Here is a 24,682-nt window from a genome sequence, read left to right on the forward strand (position 1 = left end):
TCAAAATATTAAGTGAAAAGAGAAGTAATGGTGGAAAAATGGAGAACTACAGCATAGCTTAGTGAAAATGGTGAATATATAGAAAATATTAAGAGGAAGGAGAATTAGGAAACTTAGAATATGTTGGACGCGTTTGGAGGAAAAGGTATAAACCACAATGTTTAAAACGGAGAAAGATGGGTACAAGTTAGAAGGAAGCGTACAGTGTGCGTAAGAGGGTTCGATGACTTGCTAATACGCCCATTATATAGGGATGTCAAATGGCTAATGGCCTGGAAATTTTCTACTGAGAAGTTTCGTCCATGATTCAGTAGTTAATTGAGAATGTAAAAGTTGCTGTTATTTTGTGTTTTCTTAAGGGTCACCATCTGTTAGAAGAGTCGGGTTGATATTAGAAAATACACACAGATATACTCGTGTATGTATATATATATATATATATATATATATATATATATATATATATATATATATATATATATATATATATATATATATATATATATATATATATATATATATATATATATAGTTAGTTAGTTAGAGTCCTAGTTATTGCAGGTAACCTAAAGCCGAATTGTTATCGCCGAATGATAACGTGAAGTTCCTGAAGTATTAAGAGATACTTGCAGTTCCTACCAACGATCACTAACATCTTTTATTCCTCTTAAACATCAGTCCTACGTCATTAACATACTCACCCGGGATTTCCTCTCATTCCTCGGCCACTTGAGGTCTCACGCGTGGCGATTAGACGTGGGGATCATTCATGACGACGTCAGCTTAAATTCTTGAAGCGTAATGGAACCCGGTATTCGGTGGAAATTTCAGTCTCTCGCAAGTTTCTGTGAATCTGTTGAGTCGAAAGGATTTCTGCTGCCTTTATCTTCACGATGACTGAAATCCTTTGTCTCTGGGACAATTCTTCAGAGAGACATTTATCTTCTTTGTTATGTCTCATATTCAGTGAGTGAAAGGAACGGAATCCAAAAGAAAATGATGAAAATGAAGGCTCTGAGTTTCTTAACCGTTGGTAGAGAAGTTAGTCCACTTTTCTATTTCTAAGGGTAAGGTTATGTAAATAGAGTTTTTTTTAATGTATATTATTTTGGTATCAAGCGTAATGTGAAAAGAGGTTATTTAGGCTGCACTTATTTTTTTATAAATTATAATCATACTGCTAAAAATTTAAGTAAAAATTCTTGCATGAACACACTAGATGACCAACCCGGCGCTGCCCAGGAAAACTGTGAAGGACTCAGAAAAATTTTCCTCCACCTCCTTCTGCTGAATGCCTCTTTTATCCAGGAATTACTATGCTGACTGTCCCCTGTATCCAAATACTACTGTGGTGACTGTCCTATTTATCCAGGTATTACTGTGGTGACTGTACCCTTTATCCAAGAATTACTGTGGTGACTGTCCAGGTATTTCTGTTCTAACTGTCCCATTTATCTAGGTACTGCTGTACTGACTATCCTTTTTATCCAGATATTGCTGCAGTGACTGTCCCATTTATCCAGGTATTATTGTTGGGACTGTCCCATTTATCGAGGTATTACTGTGGTGACTGTCCCTTATAACCTGGTATTACTGCGCTGACTGTCCCATTTATCCAGGTATTACTTTGCTGACTTACCCTGTTATTTAGGTATTACTGTAGTGACTGTCCCATTTCTCCAGGTATTACAGTTCTGACGCTCCCATTTATCCAGGTATTACTGTGCTGACTATACCCGAGCATGAGAACCAACGTCATTGGTTCTCATGTTCGGGCGTTCGATCCTGTAGGGTAACAAAACATTCATCAATTATGATTCCCCTCCGGTATTATTCCCGAGGTAGAGCGCATTGGATATTAACGACATTTGTAGCTTAATGTTTTTGTATATAAAATTAGGGTGAAGTATATATATATATATATATATATATATACATACATATATTATATATGTATATATATATATATATATATATATATATATATATATATATATATTATATATATATATATATGTATGTATATTACGTCATACATTCATACTGTGTGTGTGTGTGTTTGTGGGTGTATTTCCATGTGTATATGTATTTAGCTTATGTACGGATGTGTAGAAATATTGAGCCCCCAGAAAAAAAACATTTTTGCAAGCGCAAGCACATAAATATACTAAACAAAGCTCCAAAGCACGGAAGATTATAGAATTATAAGATCTAATCTTTGTAAATATAAATAAAAGCAATATTTCTATCATCTTTCCCGTTTAAAAAAAAGCATCATGTCATCCTCCCCCCTCCTCCTCCTCCTCCTCCTCCTCCTCCTCCTCCTCCTCCTCCTCCTCCTCCTCCTCCTCCTCCTCCTCTTCCTCCTCCTCCTCCTCTCTCGCCAACATAAAGGGAAAACTTTCCAAAAATTGTAACTTTGCCATTTCCGAGACAAAATGACATTGATGGGGAGAAAAAGTCATTTCATAAGTCCAAAGTTCGGAAACAGTTTTTAGCATAAAAAAAAATATCCACAGTTCCCCGAATTCCCGTAAGGTAAAAAAATGTAATTGTCTCTTCCAGTCCATGTAAATCTGAGAAGTCTTGTCTTATGTAGTTTGAAAAAGGGATTTTAGTTCCTGTGGGCGAATAGTTACGTAAGATTTCGTCGTTAGTACTTGCAATTTTTCCGTGTACTTTACAAATAATATTGCTATATGAGTTGTAAACCACGATGTAGATTATTATTATTATTATTATTATTATTATTATTATTATTATTATTATTATTATTATTATTCAGAGATTACAAAAAAACTCGTAACATTTTATATGCTAATTTATGCCGGTTAAAATATAAGTATATTGCGTCAGTTCTGCAATAATCCTACGTAATAGACATTTTCCTGTTGCGGTTGCTTGAAAAAAAAATTTTTTTTAGAACTGCCTAATACTTTGCTTTTGAACTTCATGTTATATAACGAATTTTCGACAGCGTTCATTAGGGGAGAGAGAGAGAGAGAGAGAGAGTAATCGACATCAGTATATATATGATTATAAAAAAAAATTCCAAAAAACTTCAAAAATAAAAATTTTAAGATGCTAAGTTTCACAATTAAAAAAAAACTTGCTCTAGTTTTAAGTACATTGGGAAAAAAGTAAAATATATGACATGGCTGGTGATTATTAATCATATAATATGCAAATAATAATTTAAAACAAAAAGTGAAGGGTCAAAATGAGAAAATTTCATAAAACGTCTGGATTTCATAAAACCTACAACCAAAATATTTTTCAGAGACGGAGTCAGATAACCGAGCCTAGATATGTTAACAAATTTTTGCATATTACTTCTTTAGATCTTTTCCCTCAAGGAAACTAAACCAAGGAAAATATCCTAGAGATATTTATCCTTTAAATCAAACCAGAGAGGTGAGAGGACCTTCGTTTGCTTAATTTGCATTATATTCCGGCGTAAGAAATGTCTCCGGCGCTAAATAATTCGAACGTAATTATTTTTAGCATGAAAGCTGTGGTGATTTTATATATATATATATATATATATATATATATATATATATATATATATATATATATATATATATATATATATATATATATATATATTTATAATAAGCTCTTTCTGCATGAGCAAGGTGTAGGCTCGATGTCACTACCATATTCATACTTCAACTCTGGAATCGTGGATGAAACCTTTGTACAAAAACATTACCACCATAAACCACTTCATTAAATGTAAATTACATATTTAGATATGTTCCGCATAAACTTTCACAAGGGCGCATATACATGTCTGATAATTACCCTTTTTTTTTTTTACAACGATTATAATGTTCAGTATTTTACATACGCGAAATACCTCTAATATTACCATACATATAACTTTGAAAATGGGGATTTTCTAAGATAAAATCAAAGGAATTTTCTAGTTTTACGTTCCCATGGCCACGCATTTCATTTTCGAGGAATACTAGGCACTACCAGTCCAATACTATTTGAGTGGGATTGGCTCCCCTCGATAACAACGCAAAGTACCTCAATAACGGACGATATTGTTGTACCAAGACGTTGGCGAAATTGTTTTCATTTTATTCCGGAGCAAACGAGAGGGGGCGGCGGGCGGGGGTGAGGAAGGAGAGAGTACCTTTTTACCCTGCTATCGCAAAGGACTTTTTTTTTATATAAATTTTATGTAAGGGTAATTTCTTCTAGGTTTAATTGTTACTCTACGCAATAGAAGAAGAATTTTCTTCCCCAATTCATGTACGCGCAACGAAAGAGTTTAGAAAGAACACTTCTGTGCTGAGAGATCTCACAAACTCACTCACGGCAGATAACGAAGATGACTGAGATATTTATTGATGAGGAGAGAGAAGATAAAGAGGCAAAGTTAGAGATCTCGGATCTTTCCTAGATAGCGACTCCCAAGGGTTTTAACCCGGTATGTATCCACCTTTGCGGCGTGTTTAGTAAACAAAAGACTGTAAATGTCATAAAGATAATGACCCCCAGGAATTAGTCCTTGATAACGACCCCCGAAAACCCTTGGATTATAATTACCCACGTGCATCTTATACATGCGCACACCCATCTACGACCTTTGCAGTTTCTCGTTGCTATCCTTAATAGAGACCGTATTATATGCAGTAATGGCCCCCTTTTCTCATTCCACATCGTTGCACTTACGTTTACTGCTTTTGCCTCGATTTTCTTCCATTGCTCCAGAAAAAAATAATGGAATATTTATGTAAACAAAAGCTTGGACCATCGACGGATGGTCTCTTGTTTGTCACTTTTTCATAAGTTGCATTTCAGCAGAGATCATTCACATTCACAATTGATGCCTGGTCCCCTTTATCTGCCGAGAGCAATCAGATTCGCTGAACAACCACCACTATGCGGTAAATGTGCCTCACTGTCGAAGTTCTCAGTTCCAGAGGCCCTTTATTCCTCACACCGTTGGACTGTGGAACAGCCTTCCAGAGGATGTAGTGCAGTTGGAACTTAAGTTCAAACGAAAATGCAATGCATTACTACCCTGATACTATTCTTCTTGCATTTTAGTACATTTTTTATCTGTTTATCAATTTATTAATTTACTTTTTTCTTCTCTAATAAGTGGTATTTCTTCTTTCTCTAGGCCCCTTTACTGCCTCTTGCTTCTACCTAATGAACACCATATTCTTTGGAAGCTTGAATTTCAAGTCAAGGGGCCCCGTGGGCTTGCTCCATATGAATAGTTTTCATCTACCGAATAATAATAATAATAATAATAATAATAATAATAATAATAATAATAATAATAATAATAATAATACGGCAAATTACCCTCAGAATAAGGTATGAACAGTTTTAAGGCATTGTTAAGAGCATTATGACATCATTTCTCCACATTATCAAGAACTGTACTTAAGTCTTATCTAACAGCAATCAATTTCAGGTACCAGTTACCCAAAAATCGGGATTCATAGCAAATTGTGTACAGCAACGTAAGCCAATTCGCCAGTGACAAGATGGATGCTTCGCTGATTTATACGGAACCAGCAAAGTATTTACATCATTGGTCATGTTGTAATGAATAACCCCTACATAAACATCGGTACTTGTTTTAAATGCTGCCAGCATGAAATGTTTGCCGTAAATGACTTTCTTTAGGTGAAATGACGAACGAGATCATTAGCTCACTAAATTTGGTTGAGGTAAATGATTTTGTATTAAAGACACTGAGGACTCGGGAATTTCAAATTAGAAATAAACATTCTATTTTTGTCGTGAAAACGGATACTGTCCTCGCCCAATCTTTTGGTCCAAATGGTCACATTTCAAAGTAAAATAGCCTTATATCGTTCAGGCGGTATAATGGAACCAGAATTTTCGCTAATGATCAACAGTTGCACGTAATGACAGTATTATTAAGAAAGACGCATCTATCATTCTTCAAAGGGGTAATCTTTGTCACCCATCATGGTCAGTCGCTGGTGGTCCCCGAAGACGATTCTTAAATTGGGCCCGTCTCTCACTGAAGCTTACAATTAGCCTCATTCATAGACCCGTGAATTTGCCTCTCATTTCATTCACCCGTGAATAGGAAGAATCTTATCAAATATTCCCGCCCAGTAAACCTTCATCCAAAAAGATAGGCCATGAGTCCAATCTCGTCAATAAAATGACAAATAAGTGCGATTCATGACACTGTCAATGGTGTATAATGAAGAAATTAGGTACGGCCAGTGCTTGGATAGGTTATCATCATTACAGCATGTCAGGTTGCTGATAATTAAAATATATAATGACCAGTAAAAGAATTTTCATTAGTCAGCAACCTCATCTTGGGAACATACAGTTGAGTGGGAAGGTCACTAAAAGAAGACCCAATAACAATATAGTTCTTTTCATTCCCATAATTCACTGGGCTTTGATATGAAGAAAAGTATGTTTTCATAATGATACGGCAAAGCTGCAAATGATTTAGTTTGTTGACTTTCGGGTAGAAAGACAATGATGGGAGTCCAGTTCAAATCACTCAGGGCAAACCCGGCTACACACAGCATAGAGAGAGAGAGAGAGAGTGTAGTTAAACAGAGATTTAATGAAGGTTTTGAAAGGCTTTAAAAGTCGATACATGATTAGCAGTAGATATGAAGATGTCCAAAATAACAAAACGGTGTAATTTTTAATACTTTTAGCAAGTTTCTGTATTTTCTATAATTCCTAATAATTACTTTTTTCAATTTTCCTTCGAACGTTTCGGGGGTAAAACAACAAGAATGTCAGTAACGATATTTTCTGGGGGGGGGGGGAAGCTGGAAGAGTTTTTTTATTGCATTAGAGTCATGGACTTTTCACACCTTATTTACTCCATCATAGCTGCTCTTAACAATAGTAAATGGATCACAAAGGTGCAAACGAAATATAAATTCCTTGAAGTTTAGGTACATGGAATTGTATACGTATATTCCTTCTCTTAAAAATAATAAAGCAGAATGTCTTCATTATTCGCCACTGGCAAAAGGGACGTAAATCCCGGATATAAGCTGTTTAATGATTTAAATATATTTTCTCAGAGATATATTTCCTAGATTTTCTCAGAGATATATTTCCTAGATATACCAGAAAGTAATTAAAAGGAATCGTCTGTGTCAAAATGAAATAGGAGGTATAACTTCAGTAAAGTTTGGAGGGACAAGAGGCAGTTATATCGGAGAAAGTCTTAATATCTGTAATGTTTTTAACTTGTGACTTTCTAACATATTGTATCATGAAACACGCGATAACATCTTTCCTTTCGGCTAATCTGAGTTTTAATGAACCTTTCCGTACCTTCTCTATGACACGGCTTTGATATTTTTCTACTAGAAGTGAACGTAGCACCTTAATGATTTAAATTCCATCTAAAGGAAAGTTATTTTTTTTTTGTCGAACTAATAATTCAAACAATCTAGTATTATTATGATTATATTTCGAGTATCTGATAGGTAAAAGACACTTATTTCCGATAAAAATGTTGATGATCGTTACTGGTAAGGAAAAAAAATTTATACTTAAAAGAAATAAAGCAGAAAATCATACAACATTGTTCTCTTAGTTGATTCGCGTTATTATGAAAATATTAAACAAGTAGATCAACAAAATAAATCACTTGAATTGATGAGCCTTTGTAAAAAAAAATAAAGAGAACAATATTTTTTTATTGTGGAAGGAAACGTGTAACCAACAACTCACAGATTCCTTTTCATTTATTCGGGAGAGCTCTCTTTTTGTTGTTTGTACGTTGTTTTACCCAAATACATTTGTTTTGCTTAGAGAAAAGATATTTGAAATATCAAAAAATATTTATCTGCATTTGGTTTAAGACGGGATAATTAAAGTCTAAATTGTATCCTTTGCTACTTACTAATCTCACCTAAATCTCCAGTAAAGCTTTTTATCATATCACTTTTTTATATCCACGTAAAATGATGTAAGCCTGACGATAATTTCCATTTTAATGGCAGTTTGCTTAAAAAAAAATCTTTGAAACAATAGAAACATGGTTATCTGCATTTGGGGAGCACTTAATTGCATTTAAAGTATCATCGCACACGTATTTAGTTTGTTTCCTATACATACAGTCAATTTATTGGAAGTAATTACAAACAACGAAGGTCATAGAACTGTGTCCTGCGGAACGCCATCTGTAGATCTGCGCGCTCACAAAAACACCAGCAACAACAACAGCAAAAATTGTGAAGAGACTCGAGAGATTCTCTGATACCCAAGAGACTAAGTTTAAGCGGTGCCACTTTGGCCTGTTATCTACGCGTCACCGAGGTGCTAGTACTAAACTTGGCGGACGTTCACTGGGACGCCGTGTTTAGTACTAGCCCCTCGGGGATCAAAGTATTATATAGGCCCATTTCTATATTGTGTGGTCGACAAATTATAATAATAAACGATATCTTTGATCCCCGAGGGTTAGTACTAAACAAGGCGTCCCATTGAGCTTCCGCCATGTTTAGTACTAGCACCTCGGAGGTGACGCGTAGATAACAAGCCAAAGTAGCACCGTTAAAGCTTATGGAAGGCGATAAGCTGGACGTAAAAGATCATCATCACTACTAATTACCTCAAGTACGGACGCTTGATGTCTTGAAAAGATCCCGGATTCCAACTACTTTAAGACTTAATTTTTCATCAACCTTAAAGAGTCCTGGAAGGATGGTGATGGCGATATGGCTTAAGTTAACGCAGACAACATTTACAACAAATACATCATGTAGCAGACAGCGTTACCAATAATTTCCATTCTACCAAAAAATTAGATTAGAAAAACTTTAGGGGATGGGTTTGGAAGAGGGATAACAATATTGACACAAACTTAAATGTGATGCAATAACTATTTCCGGGGAAATCGATAAGAGCGTAATGTAATATTTGATAATAAGATGTTTTAAAAAGTAAGACAACAGATCATTTTGCAACGGGTGAGTTATGTCACATAATGTTTTAGGTAAGATGAACAATGGGCAATGAAACGTTTATTCTTTTATTCTTTTAGTTATAAATAAATAAATTTGTCTGTTATATTTTATTTGGTCTTCTTTTGTAATTGCAGTTTCGCATCATTTTTATCAGTATTTTATGATATTGCTTTAGAAATAATATTTTTTCATTAATAATTTGACATATCCCTTTTGTTCCAGTTCATATTATTACCCCAGATATGGAAATTCAAATGAAAAGAAACAGGCTTAACAGATAATTGTTTATGGGAGCATTTTCAAAGCATATCTTACAGTTCACGTGCAACATTCTATTGTCACATAAGTAGCTTCTCCCCCCACCCGCCTCCCCCAACGAAAATGGGGAGCTCACTCGTGTACCCCACAGTTAATTAGTTCCATAACTCAAGGGGATATTATGTTCTTTCCCTTCAGCAATCCCAAGAAAGAAAGGGGGAAGGATTTTACCACCTCCCTTTGGGACCAACGTTGTAATTATTACTTGGAAATGGTCTGTGCTCTCATTTTGTCATTCTGTTCCTCTCTCGCCTCGCTGTTATATGCGCGATCGTATTTATTTCTTCCTTGTTAATTTCATCTAGTCAAATCATACAGTACACAACACGCGCATCCATTACCACGCATATATATATATATATATATATATATATATATATATATATATATATATATATATATATATATATGTATATAGTTGGTAACCCTATTATTTGTTGCTCTCACGGGTGATTCTTAATGGAACCTGACTGGTTGAGGAGACATAACCTGTTGTTGATGATATATTCAGTACATCTTTTGTAAGGTAGTGAGGAATTACCCTCAGTCCTGCTGTGCGTGATATCAACTTACGTATAGCCTCAGTTGTATTGGGCTTTCTGACTGGCTCTATATATATATATATATATATATATATATGTATGTATGTATATGTATATATATATATATATATATATATATATATATATATATATATATATATATATATATATATATATATATATATATATATATATATATATACACACACATATGTGGAGATGGTCGAAAGCCCAGTACAACTGAGGATGTATGTAGGATTGATATCATTTAGTATATAAATTTACGCACAGCAAGAATGAAGGTAATTCCTCACTACCTTACAAAAAAATGCACCTAATATATCCTCAGTCAGCCAGGTTCCAGTAAGAATCACCCGTGAAATCAACAAATAAAGGGTTTGCAAAAATTATGTTATGTAAGTTTGTCAGTGACCGTACTGGGATTTGCAAATTCCAAGAAAGATTATCTGTGTGATTAATTTATATTGCAGAGGATTATATTTTCACTTTATACGATGACTACGTTTATAGTGTTTACTCCTGTGTATCAGGTGTCTGTGTAACTTTCGTGGCTTCCGGTGCTATGCTAATTATGTGTGTTACCTAAATCGTGGTGACAGAAATAATGACTTTTATGTATTAAGGATATTGTACAAAACAGTTGTTCATATCAAAACAAACTTTTATATATATATATATATATATATATATATATATATATATATATTATATAGATTTATAGATTTATATATATATATATATATATATATATACTGTATATATATATATATATATATATATATATATATATATATATATATATATATATATATATATATATATATACTGTATATATATATATATATATATATATATATATATATATATATATATATATATATATATATATATATATATATATATATATATATATATATATATAACCATAGTGTGTTAATGAGGTCATTATATACCGAACCAACAATAAGGTCAGGGGATTTGTATGAGAATAAAATCGCTTTCATATAAAAAAAGGAAGAAAAACTCCTTCGCCCCGGAGTATCGTCTGAAGCGAATTTGTTTGTTATCGAATCATATCAGTTCATATTTACCGAGCAAACAAGGACTGCTCAATATCCCGTCCTCGAAAGATATAAGGCAAACACCCTTAAGAAGCTGCGTATATAGATCTTTTAGGAAAGAAATTAAATTTTTCTATGGAGATGATGGCTTCCTTTTTCTTGTAGGCTTCAGCTCTGCTATCCCAGATTATGTAACCTGGGTTGAATTGGGTCCAAAATGATCCTATATTTAGGAATAAGATTTGTTGACGGGTATTTTAGTAATTTTTTCTCTTAAGCGTCCAGAGAATTTCTGAATTATTCTGTCGTTCCGCTGTTTGCAGTAGTGGGGAAATAATAGCTGTTTATTTCTATCATAATTTCAATGAAATTATTGTAATTAATTGCAATTTATGCAACCTGCGAGGGATTTACGTTTAAGCAGGGAAAAGTTATATATAAAATGATGATGGTAGGGACCTTCTGATACATTCATAAATTTTATATTTTATCTATGATATCTTTTTTTTTTTATTAAAATACTGACAATTTCTCATGATAATTTTTAACAATGTTGAACCAAGTAATATATGATGATAACCATTTTCATGATAATTTTAAACAATGTTGAGCCAAGTATAACATGATGACAATCCTTGCGATCGTTTTGCTGCGTGTTATAGTCTGACCCTGTAACGTATATGGGCGTTTCCTTTGACCTTCACCTTCTAAGATAATTGCGTAAGAATAGAATTGTCTCTATAAAAACTGTTTAATTTACGGCCTTTTGAAAAATGAGCATAAGGAATTCTTAATTCTTTAGTAACTGAAAGGCACTGGGACATCGCATATGAAAACCTCCATTCCTTACAGTAGTCATGATTATTTTAATATAGATTTTTTTAAAATGCTACATTTGCAAGCTTCTACCAACTCTCTTTTAATCTCTTTGTATATTCTACACACAAATTTGAAATAGAAATAAAAAATGTTACTGTTGTTGATTTCAAAGAGAGAGAGAGAGAGAGAGAGAGAGAGAGAGAGAGAGAGAGAGAGAGAGAGAGAGAGAGAGGAATGAACAAGAATGTAATTTATTCCTTAGTCACTAAAAAATACAAAAGTACGAATGTAATATATTTTCCCGTCACTAAAAAAAGAAAAGTCGGCAACAGATGGCTGTTGAGTAAGACTAATGCCGTTTCAGGACAGTGAAATAAATCACAATTTTTTTATCCTTTTTTTTTTATCATGTAGTGTACACAGTTAAATCTTTAGTATTTTATTGCAAAGAGCAATCTGTCTTTGACATAGAAGGTAAATTTGTAAAATGTGCTTGATGTGAAAAGTTGGAGTGTAATTTCCATTTAGTATGATAACGAAATATAGAATAATAAATGAAGTTTAAACCTCGTAGGTAGTAGTAGTTAAAACAACAGGACTAAAAATAGCGAACAGGATGAAAAGTTCTTTCTTCATAAATTTTGCTAAGTACTCTAATCATGACTACCGGAAGGAATGAAGATTTATTTCTCTGTGAAGTTTAGATTAGGCTAAACATAGTTTAACATTTCTTAATTTTCACCTTTTATACTGTATAGCATGAGCCTCTCTTTGTGTAATGACAATTTTTATTTTTTACTAAACTAGAAAATTAGTAGGTATCCCTTATTAGCATCTGGATTTTCCTAAAATGTTGATATATATCCCTTTGGGGGAAATGAATTCGTATGGGGTGAATTGTATATATGCATGTATATATACATATAGTATATATATTTTTATAAATATTCTTCTGTTCGATCTCCCTGCATTATTTTAGTAGGAATGTACTCCTGATAAAGACAAGAAGAACTCTCTGGGAATAGCAGAGGGAAGTGGGCTAGGTTGTGTTGTTAAAATTAACCGTTCCTGACAGCTTATAAGTTAGTATTAGAGACCTATCCAACAGGTAGGGTCTCACCAGGCCTTCTAAGTTAGAGAGTCCTGTAGCCTCATTTTCCTCTCTACTATGTAGCGGCGAGTCCTTGTAGTTTTTCAGACTGCCCACAGGCTATGAACGAATGGCTGTTTACAACAACAAAACCAGGATCTGTGTCCTTGACCCGAGGTCAGTCAGAGAGAGAGAGAACACAGCGATCCTCCAGGGCACACGCATGCGTCCGTGCTCCTGATAACTCTGTCCTTTGTCCCTTTTCGTCTTTTTTTTACTAAATGAAACACCGTTATGCGTTGTTCCAGAATCCTGGGCGCCCATTGCAGTGGGCAAACAGCCTACGTGAACGGTAAGTCTGGAATTGACAAGTATTCGCCGACTGCTGGTATTTCTTCCACTGTACTTCTATTTTCATTTTTCCCCCCCTTCATCAGCCACTGACTAGAGATCCGGGTGGAACCATATTTCCTGTATGAAGTCTAGTATGAAGTATAACCATTATTGCCTGGTGAGATTGCATAAGATATTCCCCTTGCAGTAAGTAGGAATTAGGGAGAGGTCAAATATAAGTAATACTCAGGCAAGCCTTGGAACCTGATCATACCATTGTTTGGAAGAGGAATAGCCTTTAATATACTTGGATTGCTTACGATGAGCTATGAGAATGATCATCTGTTGCGTTATTACTGAAGTAGGGGAGATATTACTGCGTCCGAAGTTGACTAATTGGCTCAAGTAATTTCCCTCACTTTAACCATGCATTGTTTCTTTTGTTGGGACTAGGTGGCAATAAATGGGTGATTTAATTCATTTGTTCCAGAAATAATAAAATTATTCAATAACATAGTTCCGACTGGCAACCTAATCTAATTAAGTAATTGTCTGTCTGTGAGGTAACTTTTAGCTTTAATTGACAGGATTACGTGGATTTTAGGTAGAGCAGGGCTACATAAATTACAGCAGTTAATAATTAACTCATCAGCCGAAGGACTCACATAAGAATATATATATATATATATATATATATATATATATATATATATATGCCTGTGTATGTGTATGTGTATTTGAGTGTGTGTGCATATGTTTGTTTGGGTGTGACTGTTTTTCTGTCTGTGTGTACGCTAGATGGGCATGGGATTAAAATTTTAGTCTTTTATTTGGTCCTAATTTCTTTCTTCCTGGATATTAAGACCTATCCTCATCAATGCAATTGTATTTTCATTTAATCAGGAATGCCTCTAGAATCTTATTTAATTGTGCAATATACTACACATGTGATATTTTATCGTTCATAGTAATAATTAGGAATGCAGTGGCATTCGGTAAGAATCCAAGTATAAGCAGTTTCAAATCCGGTTCTCTACCTTGCATACATTAATATAACTGAACAGATAAGGAAATGGCATTGTACTTCAGCAGAAGGTGGTTCAGATACCAAAGGAGGTTATTATTACCACTCATTACCATCAATATGATTGATACGCGTACCGAGCGTGTCCAGTTACCTTGCATCATCGTGTGTCAACCTCTATGATTACCTCAGCAAAATGCTTATTATAGTAAAACGACCAAGAACACCATTACGTATAACAAAGTAAGGGAAAGAAAAGTGGTGACCAGACAATATCTTCCCATTACCCAGGATCTGATTGAAGCAGATTGCCCTCAGATCTGAACGGAAAATTTCCTTTTAAGTGCGGCAGAGATACTAAATTTCCCGCGATGGTCCCAGGTTCCTTGAACGAGGTATTAACATGTCTCTGGATTCTCTCTGTAACAAAGGCCTCATTAATGTTAATGAAGTCCTTTGAGAACCTATCGTTACTCTATATTGGCGACAGCTTTGAGCATATTCGTAAAATCATAGAGAGAGAGAAAGAGAGAGAGAGAGAGAGAGAGAGAGAGAGAGGAAGGTTTGAATTTTAGTTTAAATGTCATCTGAGATGGGAGTCAGAATGTAAGGGATAATGTACTGGGTAATTATACGAACTCGAGACATTCATGCAAAAGTCTTTATAAGGAAGGAAAATTTCTCAGGAAAATATTTTTATAACTTAAGAAACGTTTTTAAGAGAAATTTCCTATTCAGTTATTTTATGCGTAAGTAAAGAAAACACAACGTTAACAGAATACTGAAAGGCAAATTTATTTTAAACCACATACAATGACTAAGAGAATATCCCAGTAGTATAAAAATGGGCTTAGGGGAGAGAGAGAGAGAGAGAGAGAGAGAGAGAGAGAGAGAGAGAGAGAGAGAGAGAGAGAGAGAGAGAGAGAGAGAAAAGCTCCCTTTGTTTCGAGACTTACGCACGCATTATACAAATGGGGTGGAATGCAATGCTCCTATTCCACTGGTACCTCATACTAATGCACTTTTCCATTCATCACCCATCCGTCTTCAGTGTATATGTCTCATAACTCAGTATGAATTCACTTGTATAATTTTAGTATTTTTTAAACTGGAGTTAATAAGCTTTGCAGATCTTTCGGCTGCCAAACATTTGCATTTGAATTTCACAAATGAATCTCATGTGTTAGTAATAAACTATACAGTATGTCACTGTGTATTTGTGATGATTGTAAAGGTTTGCGAAAGCTGCAGTTTTGTGACAGTATACAGTAATACAAAGAGACGGATAGGGTAGTGAGAAATAATATAGGTGAAAATGGGGAGACAAATGATGAAAAAAAAAAACATAAATATTACTGTAGGAAGTTAATTAGCGAAGAGAAATGATGCTGAATAAATATATTTTGAAATGTCTCAGAGTAAAACATGCCAAGGAAGAAGTATAGTGTTAAAAGTAATTACAGTTCTTAACATGCAAAGGACAAAGCGGATTCTGAAAAAAAATGGTTCTTTGCAGATGGACTGAACATTTTCAACAGACTTTGAATGACAAACAAGAGAGGCTGCTCTGAATGGTAAGAGTGGCCGGGTAGTGTATAATTCGGACTATTTGCTTATCTGTTTGCCGAAGATGCAAGGCATTTAATTAGGAGATTGAGGAATGGAAAGGTGGTATAAGTGAATGTGATGACAAGTGAGACATTACAGTATGGCCAGAGACGCACAGTGTGTTTCGGTAAGGAAAAGGTTTCATGGAAACAGTGAGAGAAATAATTCTTTTGTTGTTTAAAGAAAGAACGCTGGATGTGGTTGTAAGCATTCTAAGGGGAAATAACTCACTCTTTGCTGGAAGGTGTATGCTAGGATTTCGATTTAGACAATAAGATTGTTAACGAAAGGCTTGATAATGGAGGTTTTCGTGGGTTTAGATAAGGAAGAAGGTTGAATAGTGTTTGCTAACCAACATTTGTCTGAAATGTTTGAGTAAACAGAAAACATTATATGCTGCATATACGGATTTAGGTAAAGTTATTGCAATGCTTATTCTTGCAATATAGTGTGCTGTGGATGTGTGCTAAAGAAAGTAATTTTTTTGGCAATTACAAATTTTTATGATTAACGTGAAAGATATGTTAGAATTTTAGAAGATAGATGAACCACTTGAGGTTAGAGGAACAACAGGATCGAACAAGAAAAGTGCTTGTCAGTGTGTCTTAAAATTTCTGATTATTGCTAATGATACATTTCCAGCTGCTGAAATTTCAAAGAAGCTGCATGTGCTGGTAAGCGAGCCTGCGACTGTTCTTCAAGAAAGAAGTTGAAAGTGAAGTTCATCAAATTGAACTTTCTGACGATAAACGAAAACAAAGAGAAGAATGCCAGCATAGAAAGTGATAAAGTAAAAATGGCAAATTTATAGTTACATGAGAGTGAATGTAATAGATGGAAGTAGGGTGAGAGAAGTGGTAAATTATAGATTAGGTGAAGAAATTAAGATAGAAATATGCAAAAAGCTCGGGGGTATCGATTGATTTTTAAAGGACTATACTTTGTCAAAGTGATTATGAGGAAGTAGAACGATAATAAACTGAAATGAGAGAAGCTGATGAGACCAACTGCTCATGTACTTCATGGGGGCAGGAATGCCTGATGATGTTTACAGGTCGCGTGCCAATGGAGTAAGACATACTGGTGAAAAATATGGACAGTTTGGAAGCCTTGGAAGGAGATCATTATTCAGGGAGGCACAATACGTGGTGGCTAGCAGGGGTGGGAAAGGTTGTCAAGGACTCAGTATACAGAAAGTTAGAGAGGACTTACAAGACAGGTATGAGTAGCACATTATAAGGAAGTGTGAAATCTACAAAACTGTGAGCGGATCCACGCCGTTATTGTCTTGGAATTCCGATATAAAATCATCGGTGTATGTATCTTATAAATTTTATCAACTTTTCACTGTCACGTATTATACTAATACTCCTTTTATATACATAGACAAGGTTGTCTTCTTGTTAATATCCATGTGTTTTGTAACCAAATTCTGTTACACTTTAAGATTTATAGATCCATGTCCGTTGGCAATTTAAAAGTACTAATTTGACGAGAAATATTTCTTAATAAAGATTGGAAGGCAAGGAAATAGTAAAAGGTTAGTTAAGGGTTTAAAATTTTGGAAGATTTTAAAACTGGAAATACATGTTTGTTACGCTGTTTGTGAGTGTGTGTGTGTGGCGGAGGGGGGGCGGGGAGATAGCAGCTGTTAGTATTTGGACAGTGCAAAATACATTCGTGATCAAGTGTGGAAAAAAAAAATCATATTTCAGAGCAAATTGTGGATAAGATAACAAAGATAAGGACAAAAGGTGAGTTTGTATTAAGGGATTTTAAAAGCTGCAATGGTATATAGCCCCCTTGGGGATAAAACGAGTGTAGTAAAACAGAAAAAATCTTGATGCATTGGACATTTCCGAATTGCGGAGATCGTTCTTGACGTTTCTAGGTTACTCTTGTTTGTCGATTAGTTGCAAATGTGAGAGAGAGAGAGAGAGAGAGATGGCACTTAAAGGTGAGTATTTGTGAGGCAAGAGCTCGTAGCTAGTGATGCAGACAAGTCTGCGTGAACTTATATTAGAATTCTGTGAACACAAATTAGCAAAAGTTTTCGCGTTATTTTATAAATATAATTATTTTCCTCGTTAAGGAAGAGGGACAAACATATAATTTGTGTGTGTTTGTGTGCGTGAACTGCTATATCATATAAGTTGTTTGTTTTTTACTCTCTATTTCTCTCTCTCTCTCACTTTGTGTTTAGAAATTTGGAAGAAGTTTTGAGATATAATCTGTTAATAGTGTGGAATTAATTGCGCTTAAATGATATATTTGGCTTTATTTAAAATTAGGCTACCGCATGAATAGACAGAGTAATAGTATGTCTATACCAGCAGTTTAATGTAGTAATTTATTACTAATTAATGATTATATATACTAATATGAGGCGGGCTAAATGAACAGAAATTTTTTTAGGATAGAAATTAGAAACGTATGTTTTTAGTTTTCCGTAAAAGAAAACTATTGAGATAGCTATGTGTCTCTCCGTCCGCACTCTCCGCCCTCAGATCTTAAAAACTACTGAGGCTAGAGGGCTGCAAATTGAGGCTAGAGGGCTGCAAATTGATATGTTGTTCATCCGCCCTCCAGTCATCAGACGTACTAAATTGCAGCTCTCTAGCCTCAGTAATTTTTGTTTTATTTAAGGTTAAAGTTAGCCATGATCGTGCGTCCGGTACCGCTATAGGTGTCAACAACACAGGCCACCACCGGGTCGTGGCTGAAAGTTTCATGGTCCGCGGCCGAGAGTTTTATGGGCCGTGGCTGAGAGTTTCATGGGCCGTGGTTGAGAGTTTGATACAATATACGCTGTACAGAAAACTCGATTGTGCCGAAGAAACTTCGGCACATTTTTTACTAGTTTTTACTTGACTTGGATATACGAGTGTTATGTCATAATATTAAAACTAAAAAGGCGAAATTACTCTGTTAAAGTTATAAAAAAAAGTACTATTGCAGTTGCTGAGAAGTTAACCCTGCCCTCACATTTATTGAGATATTTCAATGTATCGAAAAGTAAAAAGAGCGAAGTAAGTGGTAACACTCTCTTCAGAAAGGGAAGATTCTAACGCATCGTTAAATGAAGAATTTATCATTCTTTGCGAAGATTTCCTCCACATAAAACTAATGAAATTCAAATTGGACGTTCCCTATGAAAGAACTTTCCCACATCGCTTTCAAACAGAGCAAATAATACGCTTGGGAGATCGCCGAAATCAGATTGTCTTGTAATTCATATATTTACCGCTCTCTCCCCTTCCGTTCATACATTTTCCAATTTGACACACTCCCTCTTCTTGTTCGTCTCTTCCCAATGGTTCTCTAAATCTCGAGCTATAAGTGTTATGGGAGACACATTTCAGAACACATTTCACGATAGATGAAATCGTCGGGAATTCATGAATGTGAAAAACAGTCACGTGTTTTGTGTGTGTGTGTGTGTGTTTGTATATATATATATATATATATATATATATATATATATATATATATATATATATATATATATATGCATAATAGATTTTGGACTGATAACCTTACTCCACATAAGTAATTTGCTAAATGTGCAAATATATTTGTATTTCCATGGCATATGTACCAATGTATGAGGTCTACCTGTAGTCTTTTATAACTGAATTAATGTTAATAGGAAAGTTCATAAATAAGACAAAACCCTATATAAGGAAATAACTCCCGTCTGACCACATCATTGTGAATCATAGTACCCAACGTTTACGATTACTGTAAGTGAAGAGCTTGTTCTTCCCAGTGTATGAAGCCCTTTAAATGTAGCTATGTGGAAAGAACAATGCAGAATATAAGACAATCTATGAGAAACTTTCAACGTGTTTGAGAGGAGTGCCGAATTTATATACTCTTGCTTACAGCAATAAATAAATTACCCTTCATGCACAATATTCAACGTTCTAATAAGGAAAATGTATTCTTCAGCTCACTTATTATCAAAATATATTAACAAAATCTTGGTACTGCACCCCCCTTTATGTCTGTATTCATTTCAGTTCTGTTATAAGAACACTTTTTGTCAGTATTTTCTATCATGATCTAAACTTTAAATTTTTTTACAGTGACCAGAAATGTTGTAGACGTTGTACTTACTGCCTTTCATAAATTCTCAAATTTCTAGCCCCCTTCCGGGTCCCTAGTGTACGTTAGCCTACATCCTTTTCGTTACAGAATTAGGCATTTTAGATTAAAATTTGGTATTAAATAAATCAATATCAATAACCTTAAGGAAAACAGAACGAATCAAGGTTTTGTAAATATACTTTACTACTACATATTTCACTTTATTTCTCAAATTAGGGTCAGTGTGCAGCATCCTGATAATATTCCTTGTAGTGATGATGCAGAATCAGTTATCTTTCAAGTAAGATATATTATCATAGATGACAAAAATAAAATGAGAATGAAAAATAGAAAATGAAGGGATATGGGTCTGTAGAGAGAAAATGACCCCGATATCCCCACTTTCTATTGCATCTCAGCTGCTCTTTGGATTACTCAAGCTCTTGGCGAACGAATATCCTGAAAACAACATCTCCTGAGATATAAAAGAATAAATACTCAGAAAACAAAGAACGGTCTTGAGCTTAAGAACCAGTCTTTGATCTCAGTTTCCTTTAGAAGGGTGCCATCTATCTAGAGAATCTCTTCTTTTGAAAGAGTACACAAAGAATTCTTCAGAACTTGAAGGGACATTATAAAATCAGTCTTTAGGAGCCCATCGTCAAAAAGTAGGTTTTTGGTAAGTTAGGGAAAAAGAAATTTTTATATAAGCTTTATAAGCTTTGTAGGGAAACAGTTATTATTTAAACAGTCAATTAAACATGCAATTTCATTGTTGGACAGGCTCCAGTTCGACGTAAGGACGAGTGCTCTGTGGAGAAGGGTAGAAACGGAGTTGGATTTAAAACACCAAATGACAAATTAGCGATACTTTCATGTAGTACACTTACCCGGCTACATTCTGTTCCACAACATTTACTTTGTTAACATTAAGTGTCTCATGACAAATACAGAGGGTAGGAGGACGTATGTGTTAACGACGGTCGAACAAGTTGTTTAATAAAAAGAGATTCCAGAATGAGAGGGTCTTGAGGGTTGGTGGTATGGCCTGAAATGCAGAATTCTTTATTGTCAATGTGTTTTACAAATTTTCGAGTACTTAAAGTTTTGAGGCAGTTACAACTTTTGCTTTTTTAATGAAATGTTTTTTTTTATTGTTGATATAATTTCCTATTCACCAGCTTTGCAGGAAAACAATTATTACTTAAAAAGTCAATTAAAAATGCAATTTCATTATTGAAAAGACTCCAGCTAGACGTAAGGACGAGTGGTCTGTGGAGAATGGTAGAAACGGAGTTGGATTTAAAATTACCAAAACATGAGCTATAAAAGTTGGCAACAAGTCCAGTAAAAGTTTTCTTCTTAAAACTCGTGGTGTTAAAACTGTCGTTTTGTCTGAAAACTAAATTAGAACGTCCAGGAATGGTAGATAGTCGTTCACCTCTTTCTCGATAGTAAACTTTATGCTCGAGTGTAGTTGTATTAGCATATTCTACGAAGAGGTCAGCGTCATATTCACGTTTAAATAGGGCGAACGTATCGTCAACATACCTAGAATGAAAAAGGGGGTAGAATCTTAATGGGCAATTATCGAGCATGTGCTCCTCCAGGGAGCGCAGGAAGATATTAGCAAATGTGGGACCAAGAGACATGGCCTCTACTTGTTTGAATAATTTACCATCAAAAGTAAAAGCAGTCTCCAGCACTGCGATTTCAAGTAAAGTTTCAAAATGCGTGCGGTTAAAGTCATTATAAGCAGAATCAGGAACAGGAAATAGCTTGTTAAGAACCAATTTAATAGTTTCTCCAACAGAGATATTAATAAGTAATGACTCTACGTCGAGACTGTCCATGAATAAATCAGAATCTTGTCGAAGAATGGTTTCTTTAAATTGCAAGGAGTTATTTAATGAATACTTATTCTTAGTTAGGTGGTCCAACATGGGTACAAAAAATTTAGCCAGTTCGTAATTTGGTATTTTAAGCGAAGCAAGGATAGGTCTAAGGTTAATGTCTGGCTGGTGAATTTTCGGCAGGCCGTAAAGGGCACCATACGAAGAGCCTGTGGAAAAAAGATCTTGGTAAATAATCTCATAAATGACATTATCCTTCTTCAGACACCTAAGAAAACGGTTGATTTTATCTTCTATTTAAAAAATATTATAGTAGTCAGGCATCCCAATAAGTTCAAATTTTGTTCTGTCATTTAAAATACTTAACACTTTGGCACTCGCATTTGTTGAGAATCACCGTACCTTTACATTTATCAGGTGGGGCGAGAATGATGTCTTCGTTTTTTGGCAGTTATTGCAAGATGTCAAAAACTTCTTGTCGGAGAAAAGGGGTCCATCTGGTTTTGAGACGTCTTAAAGTCCTGTGAGAAAGTTTCGTGTTTCATCTTAGCAACCCTGATGATGTAATTATGTAGACAATTACGAAACGTTGGAATAAAGAGAGCCTGTACATCTGTGTGTGTCCTCATCTCTTTATCGACGATTATATATATATATATATATATATATATATATATATATATATATATATATATATATATATATATATATATATATATATATATAAATTGACAAAAATGACACGAAAACTTCCGTACAAAAGTTGCTGTAAAATGCTTCAAAAGTTCTTCTAAAACGTAACAGCAACTCTAAACCATTAGTAAATTGCTATCAATTACCTACATAAACAAAATATTAATAAGCAGATAAAATTGTTGATCACAAAAAAGAAAAGAAAAATAAGGATCTAACAATCAACGAAGCATAGAGAAAAACACTGGATTTCATTGCTGGCTATGTTTCTAATTCCATTAGCGAATGCAGTAATAAAACCTAGTAAGTGTTTCCGATTTCGAACTACCGGGAGGAAATTAAGTGGAAGTTTTACTGTCCAGTCTAGCAGCCACGTCCTGATTGCTTCCAGTTCTCTCCATTAACTTCGGGAAGACTTTATAGGGATAGTTCTTTAGTTTTTTTTTTTTTTTTTTTTTTTTTTTTTTTTTGCCAATGAAGTTAGACGATGGTTGCACACCCAACGTGTCTAGCTAGCAGCTCACAAAATATCTCGAAATGTGTAGAGGGATTTCTATAGCACTTGATGGAGGAGAGGCGTCTTCCCTAATGAGAGGGTGAATAGATTTTCATTAGGTCTGGATTCGGATACAGATCCTAGAAACTGAATTCATTTCCGTCAAAATGGTTTAAGTAAATTTAAGATTTATTTTCTTGCAGATTGTTTTTTTTTTTTTTTTTTTTGTAAACTGTTTCCAAGTTATTTAGCAATCATTATGCGGATATACCTGTTGTTATTGTTAGTGTTAAAACCACCAACGACGGAAAATTAATAAATAGCAACAGGGTTCCTTGCCTGTGTCGGCATCGGAGCAAAAACGCTTCCGTGATTCGTTTGTAGATCCGAATCCATCTCGGACTTTCTATCAACACTTTCGTACTCCAAGAAGTTAATTTAATGAGAGTTTAATTGAAATTCGTTGTGACCATTTTACAATATGATGAAACCATGCCCTATACAAAAGAAGTTAAGAAGGCGATTTGTTGCGACCTACTTTGCAGTTGTTTTTTTAGTGAGAGCCAAGTAAACCATATACAGAACGCCTTGAATTTGTGTACTCGGTATATATTTGTATGTCCTTCGCCCCAGTCGTACACCACTTCAAGCCTGATGAAAATGTCATAGAGAATGTAAAAAAACTGCCTGAACTTAATACAGCGTACAAGTGATGATTTTTAAAAATAATAATAATAATAGTAGTAATAATAATAATTATTATTATTATTATTATTATTATTATTATTATTATTATTATTATTATTATTATTTAACATTAACATATAAAATCCCCATTAAGTTGTTAAAGTGAACACGAGCTTCCGTTCTCCAAGCAGGCTCTCCAACCCAGATCCTAGGCATTTGAATGGAAAACTAGGTCTGGGTTTGTAACATGAAGGCACTTCCCTTCCAATACTTTATGTTCCGACAACCACTACTGTAGGTCTGACCTAATTCAGGTCTAAGGGGATAAACAGAAGTGTCAAGCTGAGTTCCCTGCCCCAAATGTTAGTAAACCTCCTTGCACTTTCCTTCAAAGTTAATTGAAGAAGTCAGTTGTCCAAGTAAAGAATGATGTTCCAGAACATGAAATCAATGCTAGAGGAGTGAGGACTCAAGAGTAGGCTTGCGGTATAGAGACTGAAACACAGATCCTCGCACTAGAGGACTCGGGCCTGCCATAAAATCCCCATACAGTTGTTAAAGTGTACACGAGGTTATACTAGAATATTTGACTGCGATAAATCGAAAACGGAAGAATTACCAGGTAAAATACAAATAATTCATTCAAAAACATATAGTTGTAAACATTCCTAAACAGCAGCATCTCACGAAAAACTGAAGTAATGGTCACCTGCATATTTCATTTTATATCTTCAATAAAGTGCAGTCCGTGATCATTTTCCTTGTAGTGATATTACAGGATCTGTCCAAATTTCAAGCAAGATATATGATTGTAGATGCCATAGGTAAAACGAGAATGTAAAGTAATAAATATAAGGATGTTGGTCTTTAGAAAGACAATGAACTCGGGTCCCCCCATTCTCTCTGGATCTCGGCAGCTCTTTGGATTACTCGAGCTCTTTCCGAAAGAGAATCCTGAAAACCACATCTCCTGAGATCTAAAAAAAATATATACTCAGAAAACAAAGAAGGTTCTTGAGCTTAAGAGCCAGTCCTTGATTTAATATTTTGAGAAGGATGTCATCTTCCTAGAAAATCTCTTCTCT

The 24,682-nt window shown here is 34.6% G+C and overlaps 1 long non-coding RNA gene across 2 annotated transcripts in view; it reads left to right on the top strand.

Moving 5' to 3' along the window:
* LOC136848806 (uncharacterized) overlaps window positions 1-24,682 on the top strand; it is a 512,153-nt gene that overhangs the window by 303,111 nt on the left and 184,360 nt on the right. The gene's annotated exons all lie outside the window — the stretch shown is intronic.

Source organism: Macrobrachium rosenbergii, chromosome 19 (genome assembly GCF_040412425.1).
Source record: "Macrobrachium rosenbergii isolate ZJJX-2024 chromosome 19, ASM4041242v1, whole genome shotgun sequence".
NCBI classification, from domain to species: domain Eukaryota; kingdom Metazoa; phylum Arthropoda; class Malacostraca; order Decapoda; family Palaemonidae; genus Macrobrachium; species Macrobrachium rosenbergii.